At 35.5% G+C, this 18,293-nt stretch overlaps 1 protein-coding gene and 1 pseudogene across 10 annotated transcripts in view; one reads left to right on the top strand and one right to left on the bottom strand.

The window, feature by feature from the left end:
• NR3C1 (nuclear receptor subfamily 3 group C member 1) overlaps nt 1-18,293 on the bottom strand; it is a 92,033-nt gene that overhangs the window by 67,942 nt on the left and 5,798 nt on the right. The gene's annotated exons all lie outside the window — the stretch shown is intronic.
• LOC118605645 lies at nt 2,104-2,219 on the top strand (annotated as a pseudogene).

Raw genomic sequence — 18,293 nt, 5'->3', positions numbered from 1 at the left:
GCCAGGCTCCAGGCTGATGTTAGCTCAGCAGCTGCATTTGAAGACACCTCTCCAAAATCCTTCACAGGCCTTCACTTTCAGCAAAGGAAGTCTAGTCATCTTACTTATTCTTAAATTGAAGATTTTTTCAGGCGTTTTATACAGAACAAATTACTGACAGTCATATAGATAACATAAATTTTAAAGGAAAATACAAGGAATCTATTTAATGCTTCTGATGCTACCTAAGGCAATTTCAAAAAGTTTTCTTAAGACTTAAACCTACAGAAATACTTGAAAAAGGGAGAAAATATATGTATACACACAAACTGATGTACACTGCAACACAAGAGTAGCCAAAAAGGAGTTTATCTCCATTCCTCATGGGAGGTCTTGTTAGACACATTATGGCACACGGATGTAGCTGTCACAATGAAGCAGTGGAAGGATGTCCGTGACCCATTTTTAAGTGATATAATTCTCTCTCTCTCACACACACACACACACACACACACACACACTTACAAATTAGGATGTTACTCAAACATTTTAAAGACTTAAAGAATTAAAGATTACTTATTTACAAGCACTGCGGACCCTTGACAAATCCACATATATGCAGGGTTTTTTTTTTTTCAATAAATATATACAGTACTGTAAATGTATCTTCTCTTTCTTATGATTTTCTTAACATTTTATTTTCTTTGGTTTACTTTATTGTAAGAATAAAGTATGTAATACAGGTAAGGCTTCTGGTCAACAGTAGGTTATTAGTAGTTAAGTTTTTGGGAATCAAAAGCTATATGCAGATTTCTACTGCACTGGGGTTAGATATCCCTAAACCCTCACATTGTTCAAGGGTCAACTATAAATTGTCAACTTCTAGAAAGTTTAAAATATATCAAAAGTAATCAAAAGATTCGCACTTATATGACACACTGCCACTTAAAATTTTCTGTTGAGACTCTACTTCTCTGAGAACTGACTGTATCAGTTTGCATCATTTGCTAAACTGATTAATGAAAGAGGGAGGAAAGATTTAAATATAAAGTGCTTCTTTTGAAAACTAAGAAAAAAATCCTCATTTCAAAATAGTCAATTTCTTAAGTCTTTGTATAAATATTAGAGAGAATGCAAAACACAAGGCTGGGTTTGGTATTTTGCAACTTTCGCTATTTCTCCTCTGTTAAAGTGGGCACAATGAATGCTCTACTGTACTTTCATAAATCCTCAATGTTAGTTAGCTTTTAAGGGAGGTGCAGCTCCCTAAAATTAGGTCTGTGCCAATTAGAATTTTTCTAAGGCAAAATAGAGCAAACTTGGAGGATTACAGAGTGCTGGGAAAGTTCTCACATTTGCCACACAAAGGCAGTGGAAGAAATAAATTTTAAAAATTTTAAATAGAAGAGGGTAAGAGCACAGCCTTTTTCTGTCTTACAAATACAGCAAAAACTATATTGTTAGGCATAGGAAGGACCCTTAGGAAAGTTCATGGAGGCCCAAGGACATTAAAGGGGCCTCTTTATTTTTTGCACAGAGGTCTTTCCATCACACCTCTTGGCTCTCTCCATCCAGAGCTACCTCTCTCTCTGCCCATATTCCCCCAAGGACCTCTCAGGAGACAGTCAGGCCAGACACAGTGGGCATGAACAGCCAGAACTCAGCTGCCCAGGTGCTTTAGGATTTTTACATAAACTGAGGACAGGGACGATTTGACTACCGTGGGTGTCTCCTCATATTAGCAGGGTCCCAAGTCCCATGATCGCTTCCTTACTGGCAACAAGGTTTATTGGCATCTTTATTGTCCTCCTTAGAGTAGTGGTTCCAAACATGGATGATCATCCACATTTTCTAGAGTTTTTGAAAATATTTAGACTCTTGGACTCTACTCGTAGAACTCAAATAGCGGTGAGGGTGGGAAGGAGAGGCAATGAAAAGAATTCTTAAAGCATCCCAGGAAGAGCTTGGTACCACTAGCTCTTAACAATGGTCTTCACTGATCTGCTGTCTGTGACTTTTAAGGATACGAGGGTTTAGGACGTGGTTCCATAGTGTAGCGGTTAGCACGTCTGCTTTACACGCAGAAGGTCCTGGCTTCACGCCCCTATGGACCCATGGTTTACGGTCTACAGCCATGCCACCCTGAACAAACCCAATGTCTGATCTCAGAAGCTAAGCAGGATCGGGCCTGGTTAGTACTTGGATGGGAGGCCACCTAGGAAGACCAGGTGCTGTAGGCATGAAAAAAGGCATGAAAAAAAAAAAAAAGGATACAGGGCTTTAGAAAAGGTACAGTGGGAGGACTAGAGATGAAGAATGATGGGAGAGGGAGAAAACAAGGCAGATACTGCTCCGAGAAAGGGATGCAGCACTGGCTTCGTGTGCACATGAGGCAGGTGCTGTTACTGAGGGAAGTGTACTTGGAAGGCTCTTTTGCCTCAAATTAGCTCAATAACTTTTTACTAAAAAAAGTAAAATGCCTGAAATTCCACTATTATGATTTCATTCCTTCCTTAAACTTGTGTCACTTTTTAAAATAGAAATACTCCTCCGCATTCAACTGTTGTCTTTCACTGATGCAGCTAAAATTCATTTGCTCCTTTTTCATAGGCCACTAACAGAAGTTAACAGAAGGCACTGTATTCTTAGTCCTGGAGGAGAAGGATGAGGTATCCCCAAAAGGCCATGACTCGGTATGGTGTATTTTGCAACTGGTTAGCCTTAGGGCAGTATCTACAGTGTTGCTGTGTGCCCAGGACAGACCAAACCCACAGGAAGTGTTCATCTGGGTAAGGAAGAACCATCTGATGATGCACTGGGCTGTCTCTTCTCCCACACTCGCTTCATCATTCTCTGTCCTCCTGGAATACTCTTCAGTATCTGCTCCAGTTAATTGCTTCCTAATTATTTCATGTACCTGCACGTCTACCCAGCCAGATCCAAGACGCTTTGAGATCAGCAAGAATATATGACTGAACTCTGACCCTCATCCCCTCCGAGTGCAAACTGCAGTACTAAACAGGTGGAGGGTCCTCGGAAATACAGTTATTGACCCACCTGACCAGCAGGTAATAGTGGGGAGAAACTCTCTTCTATTACCATCACTTTATGACTCTCCACTTCTGAGCACTGAACTTCACTTGCCTGTCAAAATTTTCTTCTTTCCAATTAACTGTCCTTCCAAACTAAGATTCTTTCATCAGCACAGTCTATTTTTGTTTGTTCTGCAAACATGTGCTGGCATGAAATTAGTTTTAAATGTTTTGGGAAAATATTCCTAGATCCCAAATATGTTTGGGGAAGCTGAAGCTTCTCTCAGTTTATGGCTGAAAGTGGTCTTTATAAAGAATAAAATTGGGAAATGTTGATCAAAAAAAAAAAAAAAAAAACGAGCAAAGACTGAAATCCATAAATACCAGTTTTGCCTTAAAAAAAAAAACTAAACATTTCTAAGCCAAACACTTTTATTGTCCACACTATTTTATCATTAATCAAAAAACTATTCTCTAATTTTTTTCTTAGAACGGTGTGTAATTTTTACTTATGAAAGGTAGCTAAGATGCAGACAAGCCAATTGACTTGCTTGTGTTCACATGATCAGCTAATGCTGGAGGTGGTTCAATCTGTTTTCACTTCTTTGAGAATTCTTACCTGATGCCTCTCCCAGGCAATAAAAACTCCAGTTAACGCTTCTAATTTTCTGGATTCTGAAATATGTAGCTCTGTGTGTGATTTAAGTTTTACATTGTGTGTGGGTGTGTGTGCGCGCACGCGCGCGCATGTGCCCTTTTCTGTTTCCTACTGGTAGAATGAAGAGATGTAAGTGTCAATATGACAACTGTTTTCAACACAAGAAAAAGAAATTCATGTGATTTTATTCTAGGTGGTCCCTTATAATTTTTTAAAAGCAGGCAACTTACAACTGTTCGTGTGAGATGATAGTGTTTTTCTCTTATTTTGTGTAATACCTGATTTATACGTGTGACAATCCCTAAATCCAGCATGAAGGCATCCATTTTGTCTAAGAGTGGCAAGAATTCTTTTTAAAAAAATCTAGATTGGGGTTGTGTCTAATGTCATAACCCTTCCCCATGCATCACACTCAGTCCTACCCAAGGAGACCTATGGATTTTTCTCTCTTAACTATGGGCCTCAGCCATTTTTTTTCTTACAGGAGTGGTCACTTCATTCTGAGGCCACAATTAGTCAAACAGTCCCCCTTCCCTAACACACTTTCCCCCTTCCTTTTTATTCCAAAAAAAAAAAAAAAAAAAAAAAGACTGGTTCCTGTTCCCTCAACTGAAGTATGGGAGACAGGAATGAAAGCATTTTTTAATTTTATATGCATAAAAGCAATTATTTAAGTATGTAGCAGATACCTAGCCCTTTTTAAATAATAGATTACCCATGAAGAATTGGAAGTTCAGCTGAATTAACCATTACCGAGTACCCACCAAGAAAGCAGAAATAAGTGACAGCTAGAATTTGAACCTCAGTCTCTAAAGTCCAAGCTTTTATCCTTTTGATTACAATGACTGCCTTTGCACACTGGGCAAGTTTCATAAGGAATCAGAATATCACCAACTGAGGGATCGGAATTTCAAATGCACCCAATTCTTATTACTATTGTGACAGATTGAAAATAAATAAATAAATAAATAAATAAATAAATAAGGCCCCTCCCTATGGTTATGACTTTTGCAGTTTAACTGCAACTCTTCCTCCTCCCAAATCGACTGGCCTTGTAATTAGCTTTAACCAATAAATAGAACGTGGCAGAAACAAGAGCTGTTCAAGCCTAGACCTTAAGAAGCTATTGCAGCATCTCCTGGTTCTTTAGAGTCTGCTGCTGTCCCGTGAGCAAGCTCTAGAGAGCCTGGTAGGTAATGAGACGAGGCTGTCAGCCTTCACTGCCACAGTCAACCAGTCAGGTGCCAGACACACTGAGGGAGCTCAGTGGAAATCTGTTGAGCCTGTCCGGATCAGGAGAACTGCCCAGCTGACCTACAGACTCATGAGGATTAATAAACGGTTATTTTAAAGTTACTAAATTTGGGGGTGGTTTGTTATAGAGCAAATACTACCTGATACAACTATCAGCCAAATCCACTCTGAGCAAGCAGAGAAAGTAAAACAAAATGTTGCATCTAAACGGTGGGCCCCAGGCCCCAACATGGAAAAATGTATAACAAGAGTTATTGAACGAATCTTTAATTACTTGACTCGAACTTGCAAAATAAGGCTGAAACATGTGACTTGATCCACTCAATAATTTGCAAGGTGCTTCAGAGTATGCAGTAAGTTTAGGTATGAAGAATTACATATTTGATAATCTACACCCAGAAATAAGTCCTTTTAATTGTGAGATTTAATACATACTGAATCATAAAAATCTATTTTTAAAGTCCTTCTTTGAACAGATAGAACTTCTGGATTATAATATGACTTTCAGGGAATTAATATTCTCTTTAAGAGAAAGCCAAAGATATATAAAGAGATCAGATAACAGAAGCAATGAACTTATTTATAAAGCCCCAAGAATCTGTGAAGACATAAAAGGACTGCTCTTCTTTAGACTTATTCTAATTTACCTTAATCAAGTTCTAAGAGGTTCAAGTAGTGGAAGAATGTCATGGAGCAGAGGAACGTGGCGGGGTGGGGGGAGTGGAAGACAGCCAGATGGGAAGCACTCAGCACTCATTTTAACAAAATATCTGTCACATATGCATTTTTCAGTTCCTCTACCAACTTAGGGCCAAAAAAAATCTGGTAATGGTACCAGAGGTTAAAGTCTCCATTACATAACTGCAACTACAGGCACACCTCCAAGATGTTGCTAGTTCCGTTCCTGGCCACGACAATAACGTGAGATGCAATCTTTTTGCTGGTGGAGGGTCTTGCCTTCAATTTGTAAAAAACATAGCATCTGTGAAGCACAATGAAATGAGGTATGCCTGTACTCAGTTTGAGTTAAGATCATAATGAAGCTGGTTAAAGAACATTCAATTAATGGAAAAGGCTTATGAACAGGGTAGAATGGCACGGTTGACAGAGTCATCAAGTGGTACCCTCTGGCATGAGGGAGCTGTCTAATCTTAGCCATGTCACTAACACGGCTAGTATTTAATGAGTGATTTATAACAGCCAGACACTGTGCTATGAGATTTGCACGCATTATCTCAGTGTGCCCATTTGAAAGGTGAGGGAACGGAGGGTTTATAGGGTTATGAACTTGCTCAAGGTCACATGACTGTTAGAACAGATTCATACCCAGAGAATCTGACTGCAGAGTCCTAATTCTTACCCACACTACTGCATGAATTGTACAAAAGGCCTTCGTTTCCTCATATGAAAAGGACCAAATATCAAGATTGGCTCCAGTTAGATTTCTGTGGTTCTATGACAATAACGGGTGCACACTCCTTAGTGGTTTGTGTTTTGGGTAGTGATGGGGATTGGCACCTTTCCCTTAAAAGGAATACCCTGGGAGTCTATGCTAATGTTAACCACTCCATCAAGTCCTTTGCTTTTACGCACAGTGGTTACGCCAGTTTGGGAAACAAGTCTACTACCCGCAAAGCAGTCACCCTGGTCAGTTTGCCACCTTCCAGTAAAGGTGTGGCTGCCTTGGGCTTTTTCTTCAGTGGCTGGCAGAGTAGGCATCAAGTAAATGTTGAATAAATGGATAAATATTCCACAGCCTCTGGTGGAAAGAGCCTGAAGTTATTTTAATGTTTCCTACGAATCTTTTAAATGTAACTTCCATAGACCGTTAGCTGCACAAAGACAGAAAACACCGGCATCGCTCCCTGCTGCAGCCTTTGCAACTTGAATAGTGCCTCACATACAGTAACTGCTCAACACACGTGCTGGTCTTATTGCAGTTACTGGATTCTTACAGTTTCGATTTGCCTCAAAGCGGGTAAAATATATGATTAAAGGCAAGGCCATGCTATTTGCTTCCTCTTCTCCATGTTTTTTGGTTCAAATAGGCAACTTAAATTGCAGTATCTTAAGTACTAGGTGCTACAGTGAAAACATTCCTTGTCTTTTAAAAAATAGCTGAAGAGATAAATCAGAAAACAGTATTAATTCAATGACTATTTGTTGGGGACCTACCTCGTGCTAATCACTGGGTTGGGTATAAAAACCTGCCACTGGATGCCATCAGATAAAGGAGATGGTGCCACGGGCTGGGCTACGTAAAGAAGAGCGTACACAGTGGGCATTAAACTGGTCTAGAAGGTTACACGATGTTAAAAGCAGAGAGCTTGAGTTTGGACTGCAAAAGTCCTCAGCTACATTATATGGCACAACAGTATGCTCTGATCAATTTTAATATTTGTGGCAAAAAATCTGTTAGTAATAACAATGTTATTGTCATTGTAAACACTGAATGAAATATATTGCACAAGTGTTAGAATGGAATCCACATCTGTTGATCTGAAAGGATGTTCAGTGTGTACTGTTAGGTGAGAAAATCAAGCTGCAGAGAAACAGGCATATGATGATTCTATTCTTATTTAAAAACAAGTGACTTGGATGCCTTATACGTGCATATTTGGACTCGCAGGATTACAAAGAAATGTGGAGGGTACGGGGAGGCAGGAAGGGAAGGAAGAGGAAATGAGAGGTGATGGGAATTGGTTTATTAACTTTTCTTGGTATAATTTCACTGACGTGAATGAACACATTATTTTTGTAAATTCTGAAAACGTGTTTGTAAAAATAAGGAATAAAAACAATTACGAAAAGAGCCAATTCACAGATTATCCCTATAATCTTGCTTATATTCAGATGTGCTTTCTTGGATAAGATAGACCAGATGGAGTTGCATGAAACTGCGTACAACTCAAATCCTTCAAGGGTTCTGGGGTATTCGTGTGGCTCTTTGCCATGTGCCATTTGATATATGGGTTGTGGTAGAAAAAAGATGGAGAACCACTATGCTACGAGCAACAGAACCGCAGACATTTTTTGATTAGGGGAATAATACTGAAAGCAGTATTGTAGGAAGAGTAATGTGACAGTCAGTTGAGTGCAGAATGGATTGAGAGAGAGAGAAAAAAAGAAAGAAGGCATTTGAGAAACTACTAAGTGTCAGAGTTTGAACTAGGGTATGGCTAGTTTTTTTCCTGTTATGCTAGCTATTCGGGGAACAGAAACTTAATGTCCTTCTGGTTTCTAGCTTTTGCCTCTTACTCCTAACCTAGTATCGGGGTCTTTGTGGCCTCAGAAGCATGTTTCTTATTATCCACTTTAATATTTTAATCTAAATTTCAAAAACTGTTTAAGCTCTCGAACTTAGGGTTCCCCTTTTTAAAAAATTATACACTAATCACTAGTTATGTTGTTGTTTTATTTCAGATTTCACCGATTTCTCTGGCTTTGACTTTTAAGAATGTTTACATATTTTGAGGAATGAGTTCAACAACAATATCTCATAAGTATGATATTCTGTTCTCTTTCTACCCTAGTAGACATGACAGCACAAACTATTCTCTGCCCACCCCAATTTAATATTATTGTCTCCTAATTCTCCAGCTGGTCATCCAGTGTCTTTTGTAGCTGCTCTCTTTGGATGCTTTCCAGAACCCTGTCCTTGGTCCTCCCCTCTTTTTTTTTCCCTGAACACTAGAGCAGTTCATTCTTAAATAACCTCATCATATTTTCTTGCTTTAGCTAATACCTACTTACCTTGAACTTTCTCTTACCTTCCCTTTAAGAATATTTCTTCTTCGATTGTATTTAAAGTATGTCACCCACTGATTGCTTAGTTATCAGAAAGAGGCATTTTCTACCTAATTAGAGAAAAAAGAAAACTACCATCCTCCAAGCTAACAGAACAAAGTAGGAGATTCAAAGCTAATATATGAATAAAAAAGAAGCCACAGTTAGCAATAGCAAATCTGCTATGTTGTGATGGCTCTTTATTCCCTTTCCTTATCCACTGAAAACTTAAGTCATTTTGGGGGAGAAAAAATAAATAAATATTTGAGAAAACAGGTTATTTTCAGTACAAACACAAGCAGCCTAAAGTTCTTGAGCCTCGCAATGAATTTCAGCACTAAAAGAATGGTTACAAAAGATATATCCTATTTTTAGTGCCACTGCATGTATCTTCATGATTTCAAAGGCTAGGGTCCATCCCAATCCTAGCATTTTATAAATAATAAACAAGGGTAAATTTAAAAAAAAAAAACAGTAATGACAACCAAAATTCAGTTAATTTTTTAAAGTACTTTCAAGAAGAGCAGAAAATATCTTCTCAGATTATGAAGAATAAAAGTAGAAAAATATGTGAATTTTATATAACTTTTATAGTGTTAATAATTTTAGTGTACTTCAGTTGTACTTGTCACAGTTATGGTCAGATAGTTAAATCCCTGACACACAGAAAACAGGAATGAGAAATTAGACTGTTTTGGAGATCGTCGCAGGAATTTGTTTACTTTGCATCTACTATCATCACATTCACTTCAAGGCCAAGTCGAAGACAGGCCTACGTTTCTTGAACATAAAATGAATACTTATGAAAAAAATCAGGCTAAGGGGTGGACGATCTCTATTTTTCTGTACTATATCAAGAAAAGGGAATATATATGCTGTTAGCATGAGGCTCCTTGATAGCTCAAGGAAACAGGTCAGAACTCAACCGCTTGAGCATCATCCACTTCAGATAGCCACCTTGGAAGCTAGGCCCTTACTGCAGGGACAGTCAACACAGTTTTAGACATCTATAGAAATGCCTGCTTGGGTTCTTTAGATAACCTCAGTGAAAACAAATGTTATAATTTGGGAGAGGACTAAATTTCTAAATTTCTGGAAGTACTCACATCATATGAATTACATAAATAAGATAAATAAGGTGAGCTAAGGAATAAATACATTTTCTGATCAAGCAGGAATATTTAGGTGTTACTATAGTGTAATGAGTCCAGTTTTCTTTTCTAGATTACAAGGTGGTTGTGAAGGCAATTTTAAGAGAGGAATAATATAGATATAGCCTCCCAAGGTGGAGGCTGAGAAATAGAACTTTCATTTGAGGTTTTCTGTTTAAAAAAAAAAAAATCTATTTTACGGTCACACTTTGTCCTTAATAAACTCAGCTGGATTCCAGATGACAAATTTCACATAGAGTTCTAATTAAAATTTTTAAAGTCTCCCTTTAAGAAAGGTGCCTACAAAGTTAATAAGTTATATTTTCCATTGGTCTGTTTACCAATTTAAAGTATTTCTGTACTTGATTGTATGTTATATAGAAAAAAGATTTATAACTTTGGTTTAATCCATCATATTTGTCCTACTCAAGTTCAACTACCTGATCAATAGAGAAAAAAGCCAGTAAATGTAGCCAAGCAAGTTTTATAATCCTTCCAAATTTATGCATTTAGGATAATCTGGGTGTTCAATATAGTCAGAAGCTCTTTTTCACACAGCTTTGCTAAATATAATAAACATACAAAAATTTTAAAGCTGATAACTTCATTCTCAGGCAAACTAAATTTTCTCTGCAGACTTGATTTTATAGGAATACCAGACAAAACAGAAAGGGGATGATATTCTAGCACTTAATAAAAAGATAATGTGGTCCAAGTTATCAATATGACTGAAATTTAGATGGCTTACCTAATATTTAACTAAAGCTACTGAAAAGCTAACAAAAACATTGAAAAAAAATTAATGTAAGTATAATGATACTGGCCCCTGAAGGCTTTAAGTATACTGGTCCTTATGAAACTAGGGTCCATGGGTCGCCCACAGTAGACACTAAAAAAGCCTAAGTGCCTGAGGGAATAGAAAATACCTACACAGGCACAGCTGCCCTAACGTGCTCAGCAGTGAGAGTGAGGCTGGTTTGTGCTCAGTAGACTTGGCAGAGCTTTAAAAATTCCACCTTGAATTTTTATAGTACACTTTAATTTTCAAAGTAAACACCCATGCTGTCAGGCAAAAATGCTGGGTGTTCTTACTATTTTACAGAAACTTGACAGAAATCACTTAAGTGGCTACACAAATACATCCAGGAGAACAAAGGCTTGATCCCATTTCTCCTTTATATATTGTTTAAAGATTCACGAATGACGAATAAAAAATTTTAAAGACCTACTAGGAATTTCTAACAAAATATTAAATTATTTCCCTACAGACTAGTATTAAGTTTTCCTGACTCCTTTTTCTCTTTAAATGTCTTGAGTTTTTCCACCTGTAAATTAAGGTAAATAACAGCTGCCTCTGTACTATATAAATATTGACAGAATCAATAACTTAATATACAAACTACAATTTAAAACCTTCATAAGGCTGTATGGATACAGAATCATTAGCATAGTATTGCCACATAGTGTTCAACATTGTTAGGAAAAAAAAAAAAAAAAAACCCAAACAATTCAACAGTATATAAGAATGTGGATACTGTGTATTTTTTAAAATCTAAACTGGTTGATTTCATGTAACTTTTATAAAATACCTGGCTAATATGTTTTTCAGGTCCCTAGAACTAGAGACCAAATGTAGAGCTTGGACAACTGAAATTAGAATATTCAACCCAGCAACACCACTAACTAATCTGTGATCTTTCTCTAGACACTCTCCTTGGGTCTCATTTCCTCATCTGAAAGAATAAGAGGTGGGGGGTAGATGAGTTCTCAAGTCCCTTTTAGCTCTCATCTAAAATCATTGTACCCAGCATATAAAGCAAGCTCTGAGAACTCAAGGGCCCCTCACCTCTTTCGGTCCACCAACAACGGTGTTTACAAATTATTTTCAATGTACCACCAACTATATTATTTTAAATTATCTCATAAAAATACAAAATCTAGGTTCATTTCCTCTCTTGTACTTTATAACGTACAAAAAAAATATGTCAACGAATCAACTTTAATACCATTCCCTACCACAACTGCCTCCTTCACACACGTTTTGGAAATAATTCATATGTAATTGTAAAGAAAGTATTTTGACTCCAAAACACCAATTACTCGAGGTCATAGATTGGCTCAGCTCAGTCTTAGAACTCAAGTTTTCTAATTTTTAGTCTAGTTCCTTTCTACTATTCCTATTACTGAATAATGAAATCGAATTGTTTGGCAAAGATTTTAGGGTTTAAAAAAAAATGCATCAAATTTGCGATTTAAATCATCGTTAAATTAAGAAAGCCTTTATCCCCCATAATTACAAAACAAAACAGCAAAACATTAAAACAACAACAAAGTAAAATAATGTTCATAACAAACCAGTAGAGTTTTAATGTTCGACATGTGCTAATCATAAGGTCATAAGTCACAGCATTGCCTCAACCAGCAAGAATAAAATCATGTACTAAATTATTTGTAATTTCACAACAGCTGGCTATCAAATATACTTTCATAACAGCCGCAGTTAAATATTATGAAAAATTATGAAATCGACTAAAATAAAGGCTAATTTTAATATAAAAAGAAATGAAAGTTAACATTTATGGCAACAAACTATATGTCTTAAACACTGCATACTTGGGTTGATCTGTCAAATTGTTAGATACAAAAATAAGATACTGTGATAAATTTCTACAACTAATCATATCATTAAACCTTTCCATCCCTTTATTTATATATATATATATATATATATATATATATATATATGTATGTCTGGTGCACTGTAGGATGAAAAAAATTCTAAAATAAGAGATGTTCACTAAACTACAAGAAAAGTAAAGCATACTTATTTTAGAATTTTTTTCGTCCATCTTATAGGGCACCAAATACATATATATATAAAGGGAGGGAAAAATTTAATGATATGATTAGTTTTAGAAATTTATCACAGTATCTTATTTTTGTATCTAACAGTTTTGTAGACATTATTAATCTTGTTGAAACATAATCAAAAGAAAAAATAGTTTAAAGCACTCAAAATTAATATGAGTTACTATATAAAATTATTTTTAAGCATGCAGCTCTACCAAGTTATTAATACTTATACTCACCAAGAAATAAAATTAGGTGGTGACATGCTTCCATCTAAAATAATGGGCTTTAAGGACTATATTGCAATATAATTAGTTTAAATGACTGTCTAGCAATTGCAGAACCCTGTAATTTATTCTATAAATGTATCATTAAATAAGAATTTAATTTCCTCAATATTCCAGCAGAAAAACACACAACCCATAGAAATATATAAGAAAAGGGCTGCATCCACAGTCAGGTGACAATGTATATAAAAACGTACTACAAAATATAAGGTGGTTCGATCAACATACGACACCATCATAACTTCAACTACACTCCAGTAAGTAGAACTGCATTGATTAAATAGCATCCTAAACAAAAATGTGACAAACATGAACTTGGTCATAGCTGAAATAATCTAAAAGAAATTAAAATGTTCATTCCATCTTTTTGGTATAAAGTATAGCAAAAGCCAACAACATAACTCTATAAACAGGACTATATTGCCACAATTACCTTTAGATTTCTATCTTAAATGAAACTAAATTGTAATCCTGGTTAGTGCACTCCCTTGTACATAATTATAGCCCCAAATTTCTCTCTTTAGTCCTCTGAATTCATGGCAGTTGATTCAAATCGTTTTCAAAATGGTTCTTGATATTTCTAAACTTATCTTCCACTATTCCAAACCTCTAACGCTCCTTTCCTCTCCCGCACCCCCTTCCTCACAACACCCATCAATCCACACACTCCACTGGGCATCCTGCACTTCAGGGACATTTGTGATGGTAGTGAGAAACAAAGAAGACAACCTGTCGAGATTAGGTGTTTGGGGGTTGAGATCACTCTCTACAACTAATTTTGAACTGTTATAAAATTGTACATTTTTCTAAAATATACCTGAATGTGTAAAATAAATACAAAAATCACCATTAGAGTCACAGTCTAATCCAGCTCAGCATAGAAATGATGACAAAATTCAAAGGAAAAAGAACACTTAATGGATCTTTTCTTTTTTAAAATGGAAGTGCTCCATAGGAACATTTTTATTTACTTGAAAAAATACAAAACCCAAGTAGAATAAGCCAGAAGAAAATGAGAGTACTTGGCAATCCGAAACTACAGAAATAAGGGGAGCATGGGCTTTCAAAACCTTTCTGTAAAGGTCAGTAAGTAATCAAGTTTTTTTTTTCCCACTTATAGCTTAATTCAACAAAATATTTCTTGAAAATTCTTTTGCAACACAATTCACCAACGTACATATTTGCTATGATTCAGAAATATGAAAGCAAGTGCCCATTAATTTGACAAATACCTGTAAATACTGCATTACACAATTATCAGAATGTCCTTAGAAGGGTAAATGCTATTCGACACAAGCCTATTTTGCCTATTTAATTTGCTCACATAAGTAGTACTACATAATGAGAACTCACTGCTAATTAAAATTAGATGTGATCTTTAAGAAAAAAATGTTTTAAGAAATATGCCCCAGACTCATTTTAAACATAATGTAAATTAAGATTTCCTAACAACTAGGCTATTTTAGGCTATTTCAATCACCTGCAGGCCAGAGTGGATAAGACTTATATAATCAACCAATTAATACAGATGCTCTTTCACATTCAGCACTCATACTATAATAAACCCTTTTGGATCCCATCTCTCCTTCACCAAATGCCTCTAAAGCGATCTCTACTCACATTATGAATTTCACCATTAATGCAATTTGCATTTAACCTACATTTATGCAAGTATTCCAGAATAAGTCTTTTATAAAATGTATAGACATTCCATAATACATTGAAAGTGTCACGACTAAAATATCTATAACACCAGTAGACAAAACCAAAACACCATTGTGACACAAAACATGTTATCAATTACAAAAATACAATGGAATAGCCAAAGAAAGATCACAAGAGGTAATTTCAATAAAATCCGACCACACACTATTCACATATTTCTGTATCAGAGTCATTCCACTAAATGGACGCACCTGATTACAGGAGAGGGAGGGAGGGGGGGGGAAGAGAGAGAGAGAGAGAGAGAGAGAGAGAGAGAGAGAGAGAGAGAGAGAGAGAGAGAGAGAGAGTTCTATCTTTTACAAATAATACAGCCATAACAAAAGTACAGGGTTTAATAAAGTACAGGGTTTAAAGATTATCATAAAACTGAAATAAATAACCAAAACCAAATCTCCTTGAACATTGAGAAATCATTTCATATGAGTGAATATCAGAAAGAGTAAGTTTTAAAAAGACACTGAAACACTGCCAGAACCTTTGGGAGGAAAGACAAAAGGTAAGAAGTAGCCATTAAAAAGGCACAGGTAAATCAAATCAAAACAAAATCTTCTATTAGTTCCTCTCTTTCTAAGAAAACATTCAACACAATGCTAACAAGGACAGAATTTGCTCCACTCCCTGTGTTTGTACAGGTCTTCAATTTCATTAATAAAATTAGACACAGATACAATAAATAATGAGAAGTTAAAATCTATATAAATTGTTGTAGCTTCATTAACTGCCAATCATCAGAGCCCTAAACTCCACCTAAAACTGAGTTTACAAATTCATCTTGCATCATCCTCTCTCTCCAATCTTACCCTTTAGAATAGTCAACTTTTTAACACTGAAGTCTCAATGTAACCCCAATAAAGGCTCTAATTCCACTTGAAGCCATTTATTTCTCTGCCTCTTTTCAGCAGTTTTACCACTAATGCTGAAATGAAGCAATGTTGAAAATCTAATTATGCAGAAATGTGCCTTCATCGGCGTCACAAATTTATGCTAAATTTATCAAATTTCAGTTTTTAAAAAGCATACGAAGTTAGAATGGCTACTTAGTTTTACTTAAAAATGTATTCAGCATCAGTAAGGTTTCTCTTGTTTTACCATCAATATTGATGAACTTAAACCTTAAAAAGAAAATACTATGCTCAATCAGGACACTCATAATTTCACAATTTTATGTGATAACTGCATATGTTGTGCTACGTTGACTCATCAGAAAAAACTACCTTCCCTTCAAAACAGAGTGGAAAGTTTTTTGTTTTTTTTAAGTGTCCTGAAAAAAAGCAATTTTAGATATCCTCTTAAAAAGTCAAATTACGATTTATGCTTTTTTTAACTTAAAAGGAATACAAGTGAAGTTATTAGTGGCATTTCATAATTTTATATCAAAAGTCAGTATTCAATACAGTTGTGGTCTCAACCTGTTGATTTATCTGCTTATCGCTCAGGGTTACTGGTCATACCTAATGTTTGGCTAGAACCATGTAACATACAGAGAAGAGAAAGCAACCAGTTTTAGTTCTATCAGGGCTGTTGTTTGAAAACAATAGACTAATTCAATGGTGGTTAGAAAGGAAACATTGTTTCGATTTATTTCGAAGAGGCTTTGTTCTGGGTAATTATAGTTCCCAATGTTAAGTTAATGCCAAAAGGTATAAAAATTTCAAACATTACCAAAAGATCCTGTATAAGACATTGCACTTTTATTAGGACACAAACTACCGATTAGAATTCCAAATCACACATCAGCACAGAAAAAATCATTTCACTGGATCTTAAAGAACAGAGCCACATCATCACGGCTTTCCTATTGCCGTTAAGGTTGCCATGAGGCTCAAACTAAAAATATAATGTTAGGACACATCATATGTCATAAGTTACGATCAGAGGTATTAAAATTATCTTTAATGATCTATGGGCAACTATGTACATCTAAGACTTATGGTTCCAGATCCCAGATTTTATGGGGCTTAATAAAAGTTCATTTGGAATAGAAAATAACTCCTGTTCCACACCTTTGTTATAGTAAGGAAAATGAAAACAATATTACAGTGATTATCAAAACAAAATGCATTAACAATCTCCTGGAGTTTCCTAAGATATATTATTTTTCTTTGTATAATTACATGTTTTATATAAATCAATGTAATAGTTTCCTGTGGACAGCTTAATCAACCAAGCATATTCTATCATGAAATCCACTGCCAAAAATTTGAGATTGAAAAATTTAAAACATGGCATGTCTTGTAACATTTAAATACAACAGTTAATGAATAAGAGACATCTCAAATCTCCTTACTGAAAATATTTTAAACTTTCAGTTCAGAATGATAGCAATAAAAAGCTGAAGTAGTGCTCATCTAAATAAAGGTAATTATTTAAATATTAGATTAGTAGGTTGTTTAAGACACACAAGAACCAATGTTTTTTCTTTCGATGAGAAACAACTAAGCCTTTTAAAGGAATAGAACACAGTCTAAATCTAAGTGTAAAACTTTTTCTCCAACAAAAAAAAAACTTCCTATTTAAAGAGGAAACGAATGAGATATCTCTGTGTTAGGATAGCCCTTTAATAAAGAGTATTTTAAAGATTTTTGAATAAAATTTTCAGTGACTAGTTAATAGGAACAATGAGCAACATTTAAGAAAAAACTTGAAATGCATATATATAAATAAACCGCCATGTCTATAGACCTTAAAAAAAAAAAAACCATTGATTAATCGATCTTGTGTCTCTACAATCACATTTTTATATTTTCTTTCACACCTAAAGTGTGATACACAACCCAGATTTATCTGAATTGGAGATGAGGGTATGGAAGAGAACTTAACCAAGAGATACATCTAAATTTGGAACTTTTTTCCTGGTAATTCCATTTTAACAGACCTTTTTGAGGTCAAACAGGAATGTGAGTATACGTATATATGACTGAGAAAAGAAGACAGGGAAACACATCAAACGATAGCTGAGAGTTAAAGCTTAACAATGTTGGCCATCAGTTATCTATTTAAGAACTTGTGCGAACATCTGAACATAAAATTCTGTTTTACGCCATGTTGCCACCAATACTTTCTTAAAGAGATTGATCAGCAGGCACAACTTGTCAACTTTAGGTCAGGAACCCTGTTGGCAAGCCCATCTCTTGTTCTATGGTCAGATACACTGTTCACTGCATTGCTTTATTGTTGACACTTCTAATTTTTAACTCTTTAACCTCCTCAAGCTAACACTTCTCGAATATAAATACAGCAGCACGACTTTTGATTATGAAGCTTAAATAAACTTGTACAATAAATATATTATTAGACATTACATGTCCTTAAACTTACACAATTTTTACTTAAGATACCTGTTAATAAGCAATATGATTTTAAATTTTTAAATAAAATATTCAACCACGGGCCAATGGGATACCGATTACCAAGTTCCAGAAAGAAACTTGGAAGTGGTTTGCTTGTATAAATAAATCACTTAGGTTGTCCACCATGCCTACTTTCTAAAGACCACTTAAACTTATTCACATGGAGAAGCACATGAATCACTGAAGAACACATGGAAATATATAAATATTTAAATCTTTCA

The sequence above is a fragment of the Rousettus aegyptiacus genome, unplaced genomic scaffold (assembly GCF_014176215.1).
Source record: "Rousettus aegyptiacus isolate mRouAeg1 unplaced genomic scaffold, mRouAeg1.p scaffold_m13_p_7, whole genome shotgun sequence".
Lineage (NCBI taxonomy): Eukaryota > Metazoa > Chordata > Mammalia > Chiroptera > Pteropodidae > Rousettus > Rousettus aegyptiacus.
Note: the sequence above shows the minus strand (reverse complement) of the source record. Positions and strands in the feature narration are given on the sequence as shown.